This window comes from Nannospalax galili, unplaced genomic scaffold (genome assembly GCF_000622305.1).
Source record: "Nannospalax galili isolate Female #2095 unplaced genomic scaffold, S.galili_v1.0 scaffold1163, whole genome shotgun sequence".
NCBI lineage: Eukaryota > Metazoa > Chordata > Mammalia > Rodentia > Spalacidae > Nannospalax > Nannospalax galili.
Genome location: NW_008349076.1, coordinates 127,787 through 145,304, shown reverse-complemented (window position 1 = coordinate 145,304; position 17,518 = coordinate 127,787). Strand labels below are relative to the sequence as shown.

Below are 17,518 nucleotides of genomic sequence, written 5' to 3'. Positions count from 1 at the left end.
ATAAGCACCAGGCTCTGCTTTCAGTGAACACATAACCTACTGAGTAAAGAGTCTGAGATTTAAATTGAGTGACCAGCTTAAGAAAAGTAAGAATGCTGAAAGACATATAAAGGTTTGCTTACTTGCTTTACCTTATTTATTTATTTATTTATTTATTTATTTTGAGTGGGTAGAGAACAGAGGGACAGGGTATATTTGTGTCACCTAGGCTAGACTTGAACTAATGGTTCCTCTGCCTCCTACATGTTGGGATTATTAACAAGTGCCCTTTTGCCCAGAAAGCATTGTGAATAGGGCCATCTGGGTTCTTACTTTTTATTTCTTTACCTTTTTTTTCAAGGACACTGATCTTAGAGGTCCCCTGCCTTCATCTTTCTGTCTCTCACTGACCAATCTAAATCCTATCACCATGCTTCTCTATCAAAGTTAAATGGAGGCAGTCTCAAAAAATTCTGACACTCTTCTGGTGAAGGTATGTGACTTTGCTCCCTCAGAACAAGACAATCAATCAATAAAGTACAATCAATAAAGCCAGCAGTGCTGTTTTAATGGGGGAAGTACCACATCAAAGAGTGCGTGTAATATGCAGTGCTCTCTATATTTCTACATCTCTAACTCAGAAATGTTCATTGTCTGAAGTTTTTTTTAACAATTGAAATCAGCTGAAAAAAATAACAGAAGAAATGAGCCCTGTTTTCTCCCATTGGTATAAACAGCTTCACTGTGTCTTTAGAACACAGATGCACGTAAAGACATATTGAGGCGTGTTCCCTGTCAGTCTATTCATCAAACCAAACCACTGGGGCTAACAAAAAGTCCTAGTTATGAGATAGCTGCTTTGCAAATGGAAACCTTCTTTTAAGCTCTTCATCTTGTGAGACTTCCTGAAGTCTGCTAGGAAATTTTGGAGACAAAGAACAACAGGATGTTTTCTCTCCAACAGTAGTTTTTATTAACCTCCTGATGTTTGGCTCCGAGGATTGTGATTATGATCCTGCTCTCATCAGCCACCCATCTGAGCATGTTTAGACTCAAGCAGTGAACGGCTGCAGACTGGGATGGTTTGTACTGATACAGAAACTGCCTGAGAATTAGCATGAAGAAGCCTGTCCTTCTAAGCTGTCTGTTAGCGATGTCACCCAACTAAACAAATACCTAGTGATTTTCTGCTATGGTCTTTTCTAATGCATTAAGTACCTCAGGCACACGGAGAACCATTGGATAAGTCATCGGCCCTTCAGAAGCCTGGCTGTAGAGAGGAGGCTTACACAAATACAAAATAAAGCACAATTTAAATGCTGACTTGAAGCGATTCCTGTCAGAGAGCAAGTATGGTTAAGCAGTAAATGATTCTGCTTGATGTCTAGAAGAGGAAAGAAAATTCCTCAGGCATAGACACACACAGGATAAATGTTCTACCTTGATGCCTGTTATAATTTACATATCCCAAGCTGGCAAAATAAAAATACTCATCCCTTCACACTTGCTGGCATTCTGATGAGTAGGCTTTTCTACTTTGCTCGTTTTGAAAATAAGGCAATCAGGATGTTGGAAGATTAAGTGATTAGTCTCGGGCCAAATGTGTTAGGAGTTAGGGACAGCATTTGAATACACACACTTGTGTTTTCTCTTGCCCTGTAAAGGTAGGGTTATAGCAGCCACTTGGCAAATATTCACAGATAGCTATAGAAATAGTTCCATTAAATGCACACTAAATGTTAGAGAAAATGCAGAAACTGACAAAAACAGACTAGCCTTTCTCTGCACTGACCTGAGTGAAATGAGATGATGCAGCCATTACAACTGATACTGGAAGAGTCTAAGCAATGTAGCTTTGCAGCGAACATTTTCACTGAGGCGATGTCACCTATATCAATTCTGCCACTTTTCACACGAGTCAGTAAACTTTTCCAGTACACTCATGTTTTATTGCAGTAGTTTTGCTTGGTAATGAGAAGGGTAGTTAACCTGCACAATGCTGATAATCTGCAGGATAGCATCCCATGAAAAGTGCTGGCCTCCCTGCAAAGTTCCCCATGCAGGCTGGGATTGGAGTTTGAGGAGTTGATCTAAATCCAGGACAAGAATGAAACTTAAGTTTCCAGATGATGCCAAAAGAAAGGACTGAATCCTTTCCCTTCCGTGACTGATAATGTACCTATTTTGACTTCTGTATGCCAGACTGTAAAACTGCAACCATAAAATTTAGACTCTCAACCTTGAGTACTGTAAATCTTTGCAGGCCAGAGAGGTCAGGCCTTAGAGCATTGTATGGTTCTTACAGCCTAAAGAATCCAGGAAGAATTCCTGTATGCAGCCCTGAGAGACCACTGCATGAAGCTGTGAAGGCAAAGCAACAGAGACCTCAGGATGCTGGAGACACCAGGACCTTGGTGTTTTCTGAGGAAAGCTGCAGGCATGGAGTGGAGCCTGCTCAAGAGAGAGGCTATGTGTGCTGCAGACACAAGGCTGGAGGGATGGGGCTGCCTAAGAACTTTGTAGCCCCAATGCTCCCATCATGAGTCTGAGATTCCTGACATAGCTGCACAATTTGGTTTTTGCCCTGATGGATTGTGTTCTTACTTTCGTCTGATCTTTCTTTACTATACCCAGAACCCATACTTCCACCCTTTTGAAACAGGAATGTTTGTTCCTTGACATTCTGTGTTGGAAGTATGTAGTTTGTTCATATTTTATAGGAGTTCACAGTTAAAAGATTCCTTTCAGGGCCTGGAGAGATGGCTTAACAGTTAAGAGCACTGGTTACCTTTGCAGAGGACACAGGATCAGTTCCCAGCACCCACATGGTAGCTAACTAAGGTCCATAACTCCAGTTTAAGGGGATCTGACACCCTCTTCTGACCTCCAGGGCAATTGTACACACAGGTGCACTTATATGTAGGCAAAATACTCATACATGTAAACATAATTAAATAAAAATTTAAAAAAATTTTAAAGTGCTAAAAAACGTGCTAAAAAAAGAAATCCTTTTTAGTCTCAGATGAGACATGGACTTTGGATTTTCACTGGTGCTAGAAATGTTGAAGAATATGGGGGCTTTTGAAGTTGGATGGACTCTTTTGTGTTATAAAATAGCCACGAGATGACAGGGGAAAGAGTGGAAGATTATGGTAAAAATGATGGATTTGGGGGGCCAGTTGACAAGGGATGGAGTTGTGATGGTTAGTGATAATTGTCATCATAACAGGTTCTGGAATAACCTATTTGACGAGACTCCAGGCATACCTGTAATAATTTAGATTAACTTAACTTCTGAACATGTTTGTGGGGATTATCTTGATTAGGTTAATTGAAGTGGAAAGATCTACCATAAAAGTGAGTGGCACAATTCTCTGGACTTAGGTTCTGGACTTCCTAAAAAGGAGAAAGCTAGCTGAGCTCCAGCATTCTTCTCTCTCTGCTTCCTGACTACAGATATATGGGCTTTTCCTGGTCTTTTCCACCAGGAGGTACTGTGCCTTCCAACTGCAAGCCAAAATAAACTCTTTTTCCCTTATGTTGTCCTCGTCGGGTATTTTTGTCACAGCAGTGAGGAAAAGAGCGAATACAGATATGTTTTTCTTCCTTAGTTTGCTTTAGAGATATTTTATTATTTTATATGGTATTGTAAATGACATTGTCTTGCAAATTTCCTTTCAAAATATGTTTGTTTGTTATTTTGTTTGAAGCAGGGTCTCCCTGTAGCCCCAGCTGGCCTAGAATTCCCTATGTAGACCAGGCTGACCTCAATTTCAAGGAGATCCACCTGCCTCTGCTTCCCAAGTGTTGGAATGAAAGTTGTGCACAACCACACCCAGCTGCGGTTGGTAGTCTACTACAACTGATATTTTGTGTTAGTTTTGTATCCAACATCTTTATCTTTCAGTGGAATCTTCAGGGTTTTATACATACAAGATCCTGTGATTAAAAGAGACAGTGTAATTTCTTCAATTCAAAGCTGGATGCCTCTATTTTTCCCTGTATAGTATTCCAAATAATATGTTGAAGAGAGGTGGTAAGAATAGGATCCTTATCTTTTCACCAGTTTTAGACAGGAACTTTCAGTTTTTCATGTTTGAGTGTGCTGTCAGCTATAAGACATTCAAATGTGGTCATTACTATGTGGACATACTTGCCTTCTATTCTTAAATTGTTGAGAATTTTTGAAACAAGGAAGTAGATTTTTATAAAATACTTTTCTGCATATAATGTAAAAAGTGTCCAGTTTTTCTAAATCATTTTAGTAATGCTGTATATTATATTACTTGATTTTTATGTATTGAACCATCCTTACAGCCCAGAAATTCATCCTAATTTAATCATGGTTTGTAAACTTTTTAATGTGCTACAAGATTCAATTTGCTCATATTTTGTTGAGGAATACATCTTTATTTATTTGAGGTTTTAGCAAATAGCTTAAACTTGTTTTGTTATCTAACATATATTCTATTCTGGAGAAAGTTATATGTGTACTTGAGAAAAACAATCATTATTTTGTTGTTCAGTAGAACATTATTTGTATGCCTCTTGCATCCATTTGGTCCGTGGTATTGTTCAAATTCTCTGTTATCTTGTGAGTTTCTATCTGGATGGACAGTCCAATTACAAAAAGTGGAGTGGTGATTTCTCTATTACAACACTTATAGTTTTTAGCTTTTATTTTAAATGTGTGTGTGTGAGTGTGTGTGTGTGTGTGTGTGTGTGTGTGTGTGTGTGTGTACTTGTATACGAGTGTCTGTGGAGGCCAGAGATGACAAATCCCTCTGGAGCTGTAGTTACAGGTGGTTGTGAGCTACCCAATGTGGGTGCTGGGAATTGAACTCTGATCCTTGGGAAGATCACTGCATACTCTTAACCACTGAGTCTTCTCTCCAGCTTCATGTTCCATCACTTTCTATTCTCTTATTATTCCAGGGTTTCCTCTATAGAGTTAAGAGCTCTAATATTGGGTGTATATTGGTTTATAATTGTTACATCATCCTGGCTAATTGATCTTTTCTCATCAGTTAATGTCTTTTTTTTCTTCTTGAGATAGTCAGATTTGAAGTCTATTTCTTTTGTTGTAACTATACCCACTCAGGCATTCTCTTGATTAGCATACATATCTCTGACAATACATTTACTTGTAGCCTACATGACCCTTAAATCTAAAGTGAGTTTCATATAGCCAGTATAGCCAGAATGTAGTTAGACTGGCCTTATTGTATATATGTTTTTTATTTAGGCACTTTTGATTAGGGAATTTAAGCCATTTATATTTAAAATAATTACTTATAGGAAGGATTACTATTGTCATTTGATAATTGTGTAGTTCTCTTGGCTTGTATGAAATGCACAAAAATTCAATAAAAAAAATATACATTGAGAAAAAAAAGACAGAGTAAGGAAGTACAAAATGTTGGAGCAACTCAAAGCATTGGGGAAATTATGCATTAAAAAGAGATATAAGGAAGAAAAGTTATGTGTTTCTGATCAATTCAGAAAAGGTGGCAGACTTATGATGCTATATGGCTACAGACTGGTAAGCTCCCCACATTATATGGATATGTATGTCTTTTTGAGACAATGTCTCTCTGTAGTCTCAACTGCCTCAGAACTTATCATGTAGACCAGGCTGGCTATGATCTGACAAAGATTCTCCTGCCTCCACCTCCCAAATCTGGAATTAAAGGCATGTGCCACAACACCCTTTTAATATTTTATTTATTATTTTTATGTGTAAGGGTGTATTGTCTTCATATATGTAAATGCATCCATGTCATAGAGGTCAGAGAGGGCTTTGGATTCCCTGGAAGTGGGTTTCAGACTTTGTTAGCCACTATGTGGGTGCTAAGAATTGAACCTGGGTCCTCTACAAGAGCAAAAGTACTCCTAACCACTGAGCTATCTCTTCAGCCCTTCACTTATATTTAAATGAAATTTCATCACTACATTCTTTTTTTTAATATTATGACTTTTATTGCCGGGTGTGGTGGGCATACTCCTTTAGCTCTTGGGAAGCAGAGGCAGGTGGATCACTGAGTTCAAGGCCAGCTTGGTCTCCATAGTGAATCCAGGCCAGCTATGGCTACCGGGGGACCCTGTCTCAAAAAGACCAAAAAAAAAAAAAAAAAAATTAGGAAACAGTGAATTTCAGGCCCAGCCAGGGCTGTAGAGTATGTTCTTTGACAGTTTCATACATGTGGATTAATTAATTAATACATTTGTATTAGTTAATTCTGATTATTCCCAGCTCCTGCTTTCTCTTGTCTACCTCCCACTCCTGTCAACCCCCTTCCCTATCCATCCTTCTTTCACATGGGTGGGGTTTTGTTTTGTGACCCACTGAGTTTAACCAGAACCAACTGTGTGACCATGGACTTGGAACTGTCCACTGAAGCCTCGTGGGCTCTCCGTGGGTACAAAACTGAAGACAATAACTGTTTCTCTGTCAGAATCCACTAGTAAACACCAATGGTTTAGCAGAAACAATTAGGGCCCCATGAGTCCCCCACTGTTTGGGTTTTTTGGTTTATTGTTGTTTTTTGTTTTTTGTTTTAACACAGAGTTTGACTCTGTAGCCCAGGCTGGCCTTAAATTCATCATGCAGCAGCCCATGCTGCTCCCAACAGCAATTTTCTACTGTGGCAGCTCAAGTGCAGGGATTAGAGGCATGTGATACCACATTTGGATCCCTTGTTACTTTCAAAACTCATTGCCTTTAAGTTTTGAAAATTCCTTTGTAATGTGTCTTACTGTGTAATACTGTGAATGCTTCTTATTTTAGGCCTCTTGAACTACCTTACCTCTCAGTATTTGTTTCCTTCAACACTTTTATACAGTTTCAGGCATTATTTATTTGCATAAACTTTCTGATATTTTCTCTCTATATATGTAATTTGACTCTAAAATATATATACTGGTTGGTCTGTTTGATGGTCCATATGTTTCTTGACTTCCCTGTGATTCATCTTTTTTCTTTTTGCTCTGCTTACTAAATTATTTATTAACTTATTTGACAGTTGATTGTTTCTTTAGCTTGATTTAGTCTGCTACTGAACCCCTTCTGTTTTTTTCAATTCCATTATTGTGTTCTTCATTTCCATGATTTCTTTTCTGTACTTAAAAAATCACAACTTATTTTCATTTAGTATTTTTATGTAAATCATATCTACTCACCACAACTCCGCTCCAACTCCTCCTGGATTCCCTACATATTCCCTATCAATCTTTTCCTTCCTTCCTTCCTTCCTTCCTTCCTTCCTTCCTTCCTTCCTTCCTTCCTTCCTTCCTTCCTTCCTTCCTTCTAGACCACTAAGTCTAATTAATATTGTCATACACACATGGATCTAGGCCATCTACTGGACCATGAGTATCCTACTATGGACCACATCCCTGAAGAAAACTGACTGTCCTTCTAATAGTCGTCAACTGCCAATAGGTCCTCAGCTAGGGATAAGGCCTCATGAGCCCCTTCCTCATCTGTGCTGGAATGTTTGCTGACTTGATCTGACACAGGTAACCAAATCTTTGAGTTCATCAGTGCAATAGCCCTTTCATGCTCAGAAAACATAATTTTCTAACAGTCTTCCCTGACTTCTGACTCTTTCTTCACCACCTTCTGTGATGTTCCCTAAGCCTTGTGGGGAGGAGTTTTAATATAGATATTCCATTTGATGCTGCCGAGCATTCCACAGTCACTGATTCTCTGTCCTCCACGCAGTTATGAATCTTTTTATTAGCAGTCATTTATTACAAAAAGAAGTTTCTATGATAAGGGTATAAGGGTATTTCAAAGGTAGTTTGACACTATATACATTTAGAAAAATAGTAGTAGTAGGTTCTCTCCCTGGGCTTATGATGTCTCCAGTCTTGGGTTCTTGGCCATGTTTACAATAATAGGCATGAGTTCCCTCCTATAGAGTGAGCCATATAACAAATGACAAAGCTATTATTTACCCCCAGACCATTCATGCCACTATTACATCAAAGGGGATGCCTTGCAAGGTGGTCATTATTGTGCTCTTATAGCTCATAAAGGTCACAGCTGTTTAAAAATTTGTATAATTTTTTTTTTGACCAGGAGCCTGTGTAGCACCTGCTGGTACTATGAAAGCTAGCTAGCAAGGAGGAAGACGGCCGGTCTGTACCAGCTTGATCTCATCACATCCTATGACCAAAGCGTGTGGTGTATTCAGAAATAGGGTCTTAACCATTAAGCTAAGGTGGGCAACTAAAAGCAAACTGGCAATGGACTATATTGTTTGGGGGAGTTTCTGGGAACCCCTTGACCAAATTTGGGGGCGTTTAATCCCAGGATGGGCCTTTTAATTGATAACCTATGGTCTTGTGCATTAGTATTGCCCTCTTCACAACTTTCTAGTATACAAACACAAACACACACACACACACACACACACACACACACACACAAAGAAAGAGAGAGAGGGAGAGGAGAAATAAAATAATTTTTCAGGTGGCTTTTTCAAACATAGTGCTATTTACCTCACTCACTTTGCTACCCCTCTGACATGTCCCTCCACCACTCTCCCCCACTTAAACCTTCTTCCCACATCATTCCTGTTCCTCCTTGGTGCTACCACTGTTCTACCATGCCCCTCCGTTAAGTTGTTCAATGTTTTCTGTGTGTTGAAGCTCTTTTTTGTCAATTCATTGTTCTCTTCACATCTCTAATAATATTTATGGTTAATTTGAACTCTTTCTTAATTGAATTGCACCCCATAGTATCACAGTTACTCTCTTAAAATTCTTGTTCTTTTGTTTAAAATATCTCTTATTGAACTTTTATCTTTTTTCTCAACTGTGTTAGTATGTGCATAACAGTCACAGCAGTTGTCACTAGTCTTCACACACTACAAAGAAATGATGCTGAGGACTTTATTGGAAAAGAAGCAGGAAATCATACTTTGAAAAATATTTTATTTAATTATTTGTATTATTTTGTGTATATGAGTGTGTTGCCTGGGTGCATGTAAGTACACCTGTGTTATGCAATGCCCAAGGAGGTCAGAAGAAGGCATTGGATTCCCTGGAACTGGAGTTAAGGATGGTTGTTAGCCACCATGTCGCTGCTGGAATTCAAATCTGTGTCCTCTACGAGAGCAGACAGTGCCTTTAACCTTTGAGCCATCTCTCCAGCCAAAGGAAGTTATATTTTTTGCTGAACTTTCAGGTGAAGTTGGGGAGAAATCATGCTTGCCATTCCAAACTGCAATCTACATTCTCTCTCAAGTGACCAGACTCTGCCAGATTCACCAGGGCTCTATGACTGCTGAGATACTCCAGTCTGGAAGCTGTTTAGAAGCTCGAGTGTGGATAGTTCAGTTTGTGACTCTCTTTTTCTGAGAATTAAGGTTATGTCCATTTACTCCATTGTGAGTAAGGGATAAATATCTCAATCCAAGCCACAGTTTCTCTTCTTTTTTAGACAAGTAGAATGTTCTAACTCCTTCAGAACTCCAATAATGACAAGGAAAAAATGCTGGCGAATACCCTCACCAAAGTTGGAGTGATAAATATAAGAATGAAATCTTTTCCTATCCTGGAAGAAGCTGTGAGCTAATGGTTCATTCTTCTGATAAAATGTTTATGTGTTGTGGGTCAAGATTCTGAAAAGATCTCTCTGGGCAATTATATGCCTATATGATGGTGTCAGATGCCTTTAAGACCACTCTGAAACTGAGTGATGTAATAGAAGGGCTCAGTGGACTCAGACAAGCTATTTTCCTCACAGTTATAGTTTATTATAATGAAAGTATACAGGTCAAAATCAGGAACTTGTGTATTGAATGAGGGACTTGTATGTGGAATGAGGTGCAAGAGAAATGACATGCAAACTTCCAGGATTCTCATCTCAGTAATACTACACAGGGACCCAGTTTTCTCTGCAATGGTGTGAGACAACATGTTCAAGGTATTATCCACCAAAGCGGCTTACTCAAACCCTTGGAGTATAGGACTCTATGAGTATGATCGATATTGCTGTATCATGTGCGCAGGATGGGCTTCAGCTTCTCAGATTCCAGTGCACATTAGTTCTCTCTCTCTTTTTCTCTCTTACAAAGACAGACATTTGCTGGAAAACACTCTTAGGGCTTATTTGGTCAAAATTAAATTATACAGCATGTACACAAGGCCTCAGGGACATAAAACACTTTTATCATGCTGAATATTTCCAGCGTTCAGAAGTTTCTCATAAAAGGTGACCAGAGGCCAGGCCTGAACAAAAATTCCTTCCATGGATTTTGTGGGATTTGAGCAACTCAAGCCTTTGGAGTGAAATCTTTCTGGCCCTGAAGGAAACTTCCAGTATTGAGAGGTGAAAAGAGACTGCATGCTAATTTGTATTGCATTTGGTGTCTTGGTAAGTAATTGTCACCTGGACTACACGAAAATCAATATATACATCCCTGCCAAGTGCTGGCCCTTTTAGCTACTCTGTCATGATATTGTGCTTGCTTTCCAAGACTGCATGTATCAAGTAGGAATCTGGTACCTACTGTAGAGTCTACTAATAATATTTTAAGACTTGAGGCCTCCAAGACTTCTAGAATATTATCATTAGTATCTGCCAAATTACTAACATTGTCTCTAAGTCTAAAAACTGATAGCGGCTGCAGTTCTTTCTTTTCCAGTTTCTGGAGGAGTTTTAGGAGTATGCTGTTTCTCCAGTTCCCAGATGTTGCTATGGATGGCAGCTTTCCTATATTTTCTAGACTATGTATTATGTGCTCCTTGGGCTATTTTTCCTGAAAAGTTGCCCAGTTTCTTTTCAGAGAGCATGCTTTGCTTCCTAGAACAGGCCACTTGGCTACTCGTATGTTTTTGACACCTGTTCACTGACTGATCTCATAGCATCTGTGTATTCAGAGGAAACAGCTTTCTAAGAGTGGAATGTGACATTTGATGGCTACCATTTGCAATCAGGAGGCCAGACTAAGAGAACTGAAGACCTACTCAAAAGTTTGGCCTTACCAAGACATAAATGGTCCCTTTTGAATTTCAATGAAAAGACTTAAAGTGTAAATAATGCTATAGTGTATAACCAGAGTTATAGTTATAGGTGGTTAACTATAGTGCCATGAGTTTGCTGCTTGTTCAGTCACAAGTGCTCATTTATTTACTGCCCATGCCAGCTCGCTATGCTGTCCAGGTAACCCTCACTAAGCTACAAATGCTCATCTGGGAAGAGAGGGTACAATCCAGACTTTTAACTATTACATTTCTACTCAGTCATGGTTCTTCATGAAATAGGTGGGGGCGTGTGCAGGGAAGAGGTAGTTTTTCTGTGTTTCCCTAATGATGTAATGATGTAACTTAATCATCATCACATATAAGTAGACTTTGTCCCAGAGTCATGGCCCACCCTGTTAGACTTCTAGATACTACCCATAATGTAATGGAACAAAGGACTCACATTCTTTCTTTCAATCTTGCCTGTGTATGTTTTCCCCAATGAATTCTGCTGTTAGAGCAACTGAACATTAGATGGCTAGAGTAAATGGCCAAGTAGCCTTTTATCTTGGCCACTTGTTTTATTTACATCTTAGCTGTTTACATGGCACAATTTTCAGGCAAGACCCTGTACCAAAGGAGATGGTTGTTTGAAAACATAACTTACTTAAGTCTGCAACCATAGGTAGGTCAAAAGTTCATTGCAGATGCTCTTTGAATTGAAATGGATGAGTCTATTATAAGTTGAAAATGTCAGAAGTCAAAATGGATTAAGTACACCTAATATACTGCATATCATAGCTTAGCAGTGCTATGTACTGTAGGGTATTGGACATTTATGCTTGTGATTACATGGCTGACTAGGAGCTGGAGCTCGGCTGCTGTTCAGTATCATGAGAAAGTACCATACCGCCTATCACTAGTTCTACAAGACTCAAAATTCAAGATATAGTTTCTACTGAATGTGTATTTATTTTGCACTATTGTAAGGCAATGTTCTAAGTGAACCATTGCAAATTAAGGAATATTTGTATCCCTTTTCTTTGATAAAAGCATATTTTAATCCTTTAAATCACTTTAAGTGTTTGGAAAATCGGTTGATAATACTTGGTGGCCAGAGTCTTGGGAGTCCTAATTCGTCTTCAGATGACATTAACAAAGCACTTGAAAAGTGAATGGAGCAGTGAAAAGTACTAAACACCCTTCTCAGAGAAAATATTAGGTGTCTGATTTTTGCTTTATTCTTTCAGTCTGTTTGCATGAATACTAAGCAAGAACCCATTTTTTGTTTTAAGATGATGTCTTCAAAGTAAATAATTTGAAAACTGAGCCTAAGTGCCCAATTTTGCTCAGCATTGATTGTCAATTTTCTACAAAATTAAAAATCCGAGAACTTACATAAAGCTCACAGGGTTTTGCTGTGTGATGTAGGTGCTGCGTTGCTCTGTTTTGCACTGCTGAGAAAAAGATATAAAATATTGTAGAGTAGCAATCATTTACATCCGAGATAGCAATAGTTTACATACTTGTGTATGCTGCTATGTAAAAAGAAGGAGAAAGTGTGCCTTAGGACTCACCTTAAACAAACAACAAGGTAGATATTCCATGGCTTAGGGGATCAGACTATAGGAATGGTCTTTTTGCAGTTCAGATTTTAAGTTACACATCCATTGAAAGAGAACATATTCTATAACAGTTCTGTAAGCAATGAACTGCTTATTTCTGAATGACACTCTAGGGAATAATCTTATAAAAAACACATCTTGCTTTTGTCGAAAACCCAAGGGGGCAGTATTCATTAAATATTATTCTAGCATGAGCAAAAATGACAAGCAAATCAAATTTCATCAAACAGTTGAAAAGGAAATGCTTGATTGCTGGATTTTTTTTTGTCCTATGCCTCCTGCTTGTTCCCAAATGCACAAATCTACCATTTTATGGTATAGAGACTGATAGTCCTTCCTCCTTCACTCACTCTTTGATCCTACCCCGCTATTCTCAAGTTTCCACTCTTCTGTCTAACTAAGCAAAACTCACTAGAGATTCAAAGGCTTTTAAAATTATGTCAGACCTTTTAGGTCATGTAATCTCTATCACATGCTTTGTGAATAGTAATGCTTGTTACAGGTTTAACTCATGTGCACAGGGGCACAGAGAGATCAGTTGTAGGGTGTCAGGTGTTTAAGCATTTGAATGATTAGCTGTCTTGTAAATTACAATGGATTCAAGGTTATCCCTGTAATGAAGTCATGTTCATTCACTTGCCTTTGCTTTTCAGAGAGAGGAAAAGGCTTGCAATTACAAAGAGGTGAAAGCTTTAAGCTAAGTTCCAGACTTAGGATGCAGTCTGCTGAGTACCATGTGTTACCGTTTCCACTGTGCATCTTAAACCTAAGGAGTCATGGTCCTGGCCGTCCTACCTTCTGGTTTGAGGGCAATACCGATCTTTATTTCTGTACTTTTTCTTTTTTGACAGACGTTCATTTCTTAATCCAAGTTCTACAGTTTCTCTCTTTGTTTCTTATTTTTGTATTTCAGGGCTCCCTATGCATAGACAGGTCAAAAGTTTACTGTAGATTCTCATTGAATTGAAATGGGCCAGTGTATTGTAAGTTGAAAATGTAGGAAGGAGGGAAGTAGTAGGAAAAAGCTGTAGTAGTTTCTGGGTTTTGTCACTCGAGCAACAAGACAGCAGAAGAAATACCTGAGCAAAGATATAGAAGCACCAAGCAGGGTTAGTGTCTGAAGCAACATCAAAGAGAAAACAATACATTTTTCAAAATCTGTTTTGGCAGAATTTAAATCATAAGTGGTGCTTCTTACATTGAAAAAATAGTGTGTAAAGTGATAAAAATGACACCACAGTGTTTGGTAGTTTTAGGTATTTTAAAAATAAATACGTTTCAGATTTTATGAGGAGGGTAGGGCTGCTGTACTTTTAAAATACTGATGGGAAAGGACAGAGGAAATGTGGAGACACTGAAATAAGGACAATAAGCACTGAGCAGATATCATTGTACTAATGGCACAGAAATTTGGTCAGTTAAAGAAAAGATGATAGGACCTAGAGACATGAGTGAGCAGTTAAGAGCACTGGCTGCTCTTGCAGAGGACCTGAGTTCGAGTCCCAGCACCCATATAGCAGCTAACAACCACACTTAACCCCAGTTCCAGAGGATCTGATGCCCTCTTCTGTCCTCCATGAGAATTGCACAACCTGAGTGCACTTACTTACAGGCAGATATAACCCTCATACACATAAATATAAATAAATAAATAATAAATAAAGTTTTAAAAGAAATGGCGATAGCCTGATTATATGATCTAAGAAAGCATTGCATTTCTTCCCAGAAGCATATTTGTCATGGACTTACAAAGAAAAACAATTACTAGTAGAGATATGTGCTAATTTTCTAAGCAATCTGAAAACCTAAATCTTTCACGTAAAAACACCATAGGGCTTTAAGAATTGTATTTTTTCTGGCATCTGGCAAGTGTTGAATGACAGCAGAAATAGTGGTGATCAAAAGAGTCATGAGAGTTACAAATGAAAAGAGAATTCAAGCAAGTCATCAAGATAATTTACTCTATTCTGGAGACCCTATAGGCAAATCCTTTTATTGAATTCTATAATTGGGGAATTTCCTGTGGTGTGTGAGGTCTCCTGTGCATACTCAATTTTTCTATGAAAAGAGTCAGAAGAAGGAGTGTCACTCTGCCTGCTGCTTCTCAAATTTACGTATTGTATTACAATGATGGAATTTGGGTCTGTAAGTTGGACAATGAAAGATGATACATATGACTGAGGTCAAAATTTTTGAATATTTCGTGTCCTTGACTGTGTAAAGTTAGAGCAACTTTACACTGGCATCCAAGCTAATGGGGTTTGTATTATAAGAAGCTGGAGTTTTGAGTATATTTTCTGCTTTATAGTAAACTAAATCCAAACTTGACAACTTCCATGGGTGGACCTTTTAGCTGCTCTCCTTTCTGATTCCCATCTCCTTTTTTTCCTGTTAAGGTTTTTTTGTCTATCTAAAGCTTTTTTCCATACTTGGGCTCAGGCACATCATAGCTTGTGGAACTGTGATCTGGAACATGGATATTACAGTGTTTTTGTTTTTTTGTTTTTTTTTCCCAGAATTTAAAGTGAAGGAAAAGGTGAAGGTAAGTCAAGGGAAGATAATTGTAAGAGTTAAGCTTTAAAACCAGCATATTTTTCCCAGAATTTAAAGTGAAGGAAAAGGTGAAGGTAAGTCAAGGGAAGAAAACTGTAAGAGTTAAGCTTTAAAACCAGCATATTAAAGCAGAGTAGCACTGTCATAGATAACTAGCCCCAAGCTTGTAAGGTTTGCCTGTACTCTGATAAATGTGATAATGTACATGACTGAAGGAATGGAATAGATATCAGGGAGGTTGATCACTCACAGACCCATAGACTAGACAAGCACTATGTCTTATTCATTATTGATGTGAGCCAGAGCATATTGTTCAAGAACACAGCATTTGTCTGGTCAGATGTGTGGTTGTCTTTTTTAACTTGAGTAGATTTAGAATTATCTAGAAGATACCTTTCTGTACATGTTTTGAGGCTATTTTGAGAGGAAATTAGAGAAAGCTACAAGTCTCAGCACTCTTCTTTCTCTGCTTCTTGAGTATGGATACAAAGTGATGAGCTGGCCCATGGCCATGCCACCACACCTTCCCTGCCATGATGGGCTGTACCATAAAACCATGAGCCACAGGATCAGTCTTTCCTTCAACTGATTTTTGTCAGGCATTTGGTCACAGTGATGAGTAAAGCAGATGATGTAGAAAGTTGGTTCTGAGAGCAGAACTATAGCTTTGACTACCTGACCATGGGGCTCATAGGCCTGTAGAGCTGATTGGTAGAAGGAAGGTGGAAGAGTTTGGGCCTGTGAGCTAGAGAAGCACTAGAGTGCTATAAGCAGAGATTAGTGTACTCTTTTACTGGGCATGTGGAAGACCAGAATGCTAATAGAAACATGGAGAATTGAGCTAGAATTGAACTAATTCAAGTTACCTCTGGCAAAGAATATGTACAGTTGCATTTTCTTCATGTTATGGAAACTTGAGTGAAACTGAATTCTAAAGTAATGGCAGGAGAAATTTCAAGATAGCACAATATTCTGGGTGTGGCCAGGTTAGTGTTCATTGCTTATTAAGTTTATAGTTTAGAGAAAGAGAGAAAACAGCAATTGGAGCAGAAAGATAGGAAACCATTCAGTTTGGTAAAGAAAGGTGTTTGAATGAATTTAAAGTTGTGGATAAGGAGAGTTCAAATTAAGCATCTACATTTGTTAAAAAGAGTCCTGCAATTAAGGAACAATGTTGCACTTTGAACTAGTATAAAAGGAGCTGTTCCTAGAGGGCAAGACCAAACCAATCAAAGGCTCTAGCTTGTAAAAATGAAATTCAAGACGTGCAAAAATAAATCCTCTTTTGAAGCCTAGAATTCATTGTTCAATATGAGTTTTGATACATACAAGAAGGAAAATGAGAAGACAGCTCAAAGTGATGATGTCGAGAGAAAAGATGATGTTTGAATGAGGCATGGGGGCGGCAGTAAGCATCAGAAAGCCAAGATGGTAGCACAGTCAGAGCAATGGAGGCAACAACAACTCTCTGCACAAAGACTTAAAACACAACTCTGGGCTTCTTCGTTTTAATCTTGATGTTAGAGGGGGAATAATAGGAGATTAATATTATCAGGGGAAAAATGGAGATACTTTAACTGGAGAGGGAGGAAAGAGGATTAGACGGAGAGAAAGATGAGAGATAAATAATGCTTAGGTGGTGTGAAAATCAGAAGGAAATATATTAGTTCAAAAGCCCATTGGAAAATATACATACAGGATCTGTACATGAGTGCATGAGTATAGCTGAAGGCTATGTAAAAAAGAAACATAGTACCAGACAGGAGAAACCTCCATTTCGAGTTGTTTACTCAGGACAGTGCAAGAAACTCTAAAAATAGCATAGGCTATTGCAACAGCCCTCGATTTCCTCTCAGAACTTGAGGTTAAGCTCTTATTGCTGAAGACAGGACACACTTCGAACACAGGACTTGGAACAATGGAGCTGGAACTGACCTGAAAGCTTCCATCCTGAAGATTAGCTCTAATAGTTTTAGAAGACTAGCTCTAATACTATCCAAGCTGCTAAGGGAGAAAATGAATTAATGGCCTGTATTAGTCAGGGTTCTCCAAAGAAACAGAACCAGTAGAATGAATATGTATAGAGATTTATCAGCTTAGCTCACAGGATGGAGGCTGAGTAGTCCAACAATGGCTGCACCTCACTGGAGAGGCTGAGAATCTGTAGTCGCTCAGTCCACAAGGCTGGATGTCTCAGTAGTCCCAATCCAGTGCTGGAGGTCTGACAAATTCCAAAATATCAGCTAGTCTTCGGTCTACAGCAGCAAGACGAACCCACCAGTGAGAGAGAAGGATAGCTGCAAGAAGCCTGACGTTCTCCTCTGCCTTGGCCTTTTATACTGGCTGCCATCAGAAGGTAACACCCATATTTAGGGTGTGTCTTCCAG

General features: G+C 38.7%; 1 pseudogene; it reads left to right on the top strand.

Annotated features, from left to right (window-relative positions):
• The first annotated feature begins 16,306 nt into the window (after nucleotides 1-16,306).
• LOC115072585 lies at nucleotides 16,307-16,473 on the top strand (annotated as a pseudogene).
• The last annotated feature ends 1,045 nt before the right edge of the window (nucleotides 16,474-17,518 follow it).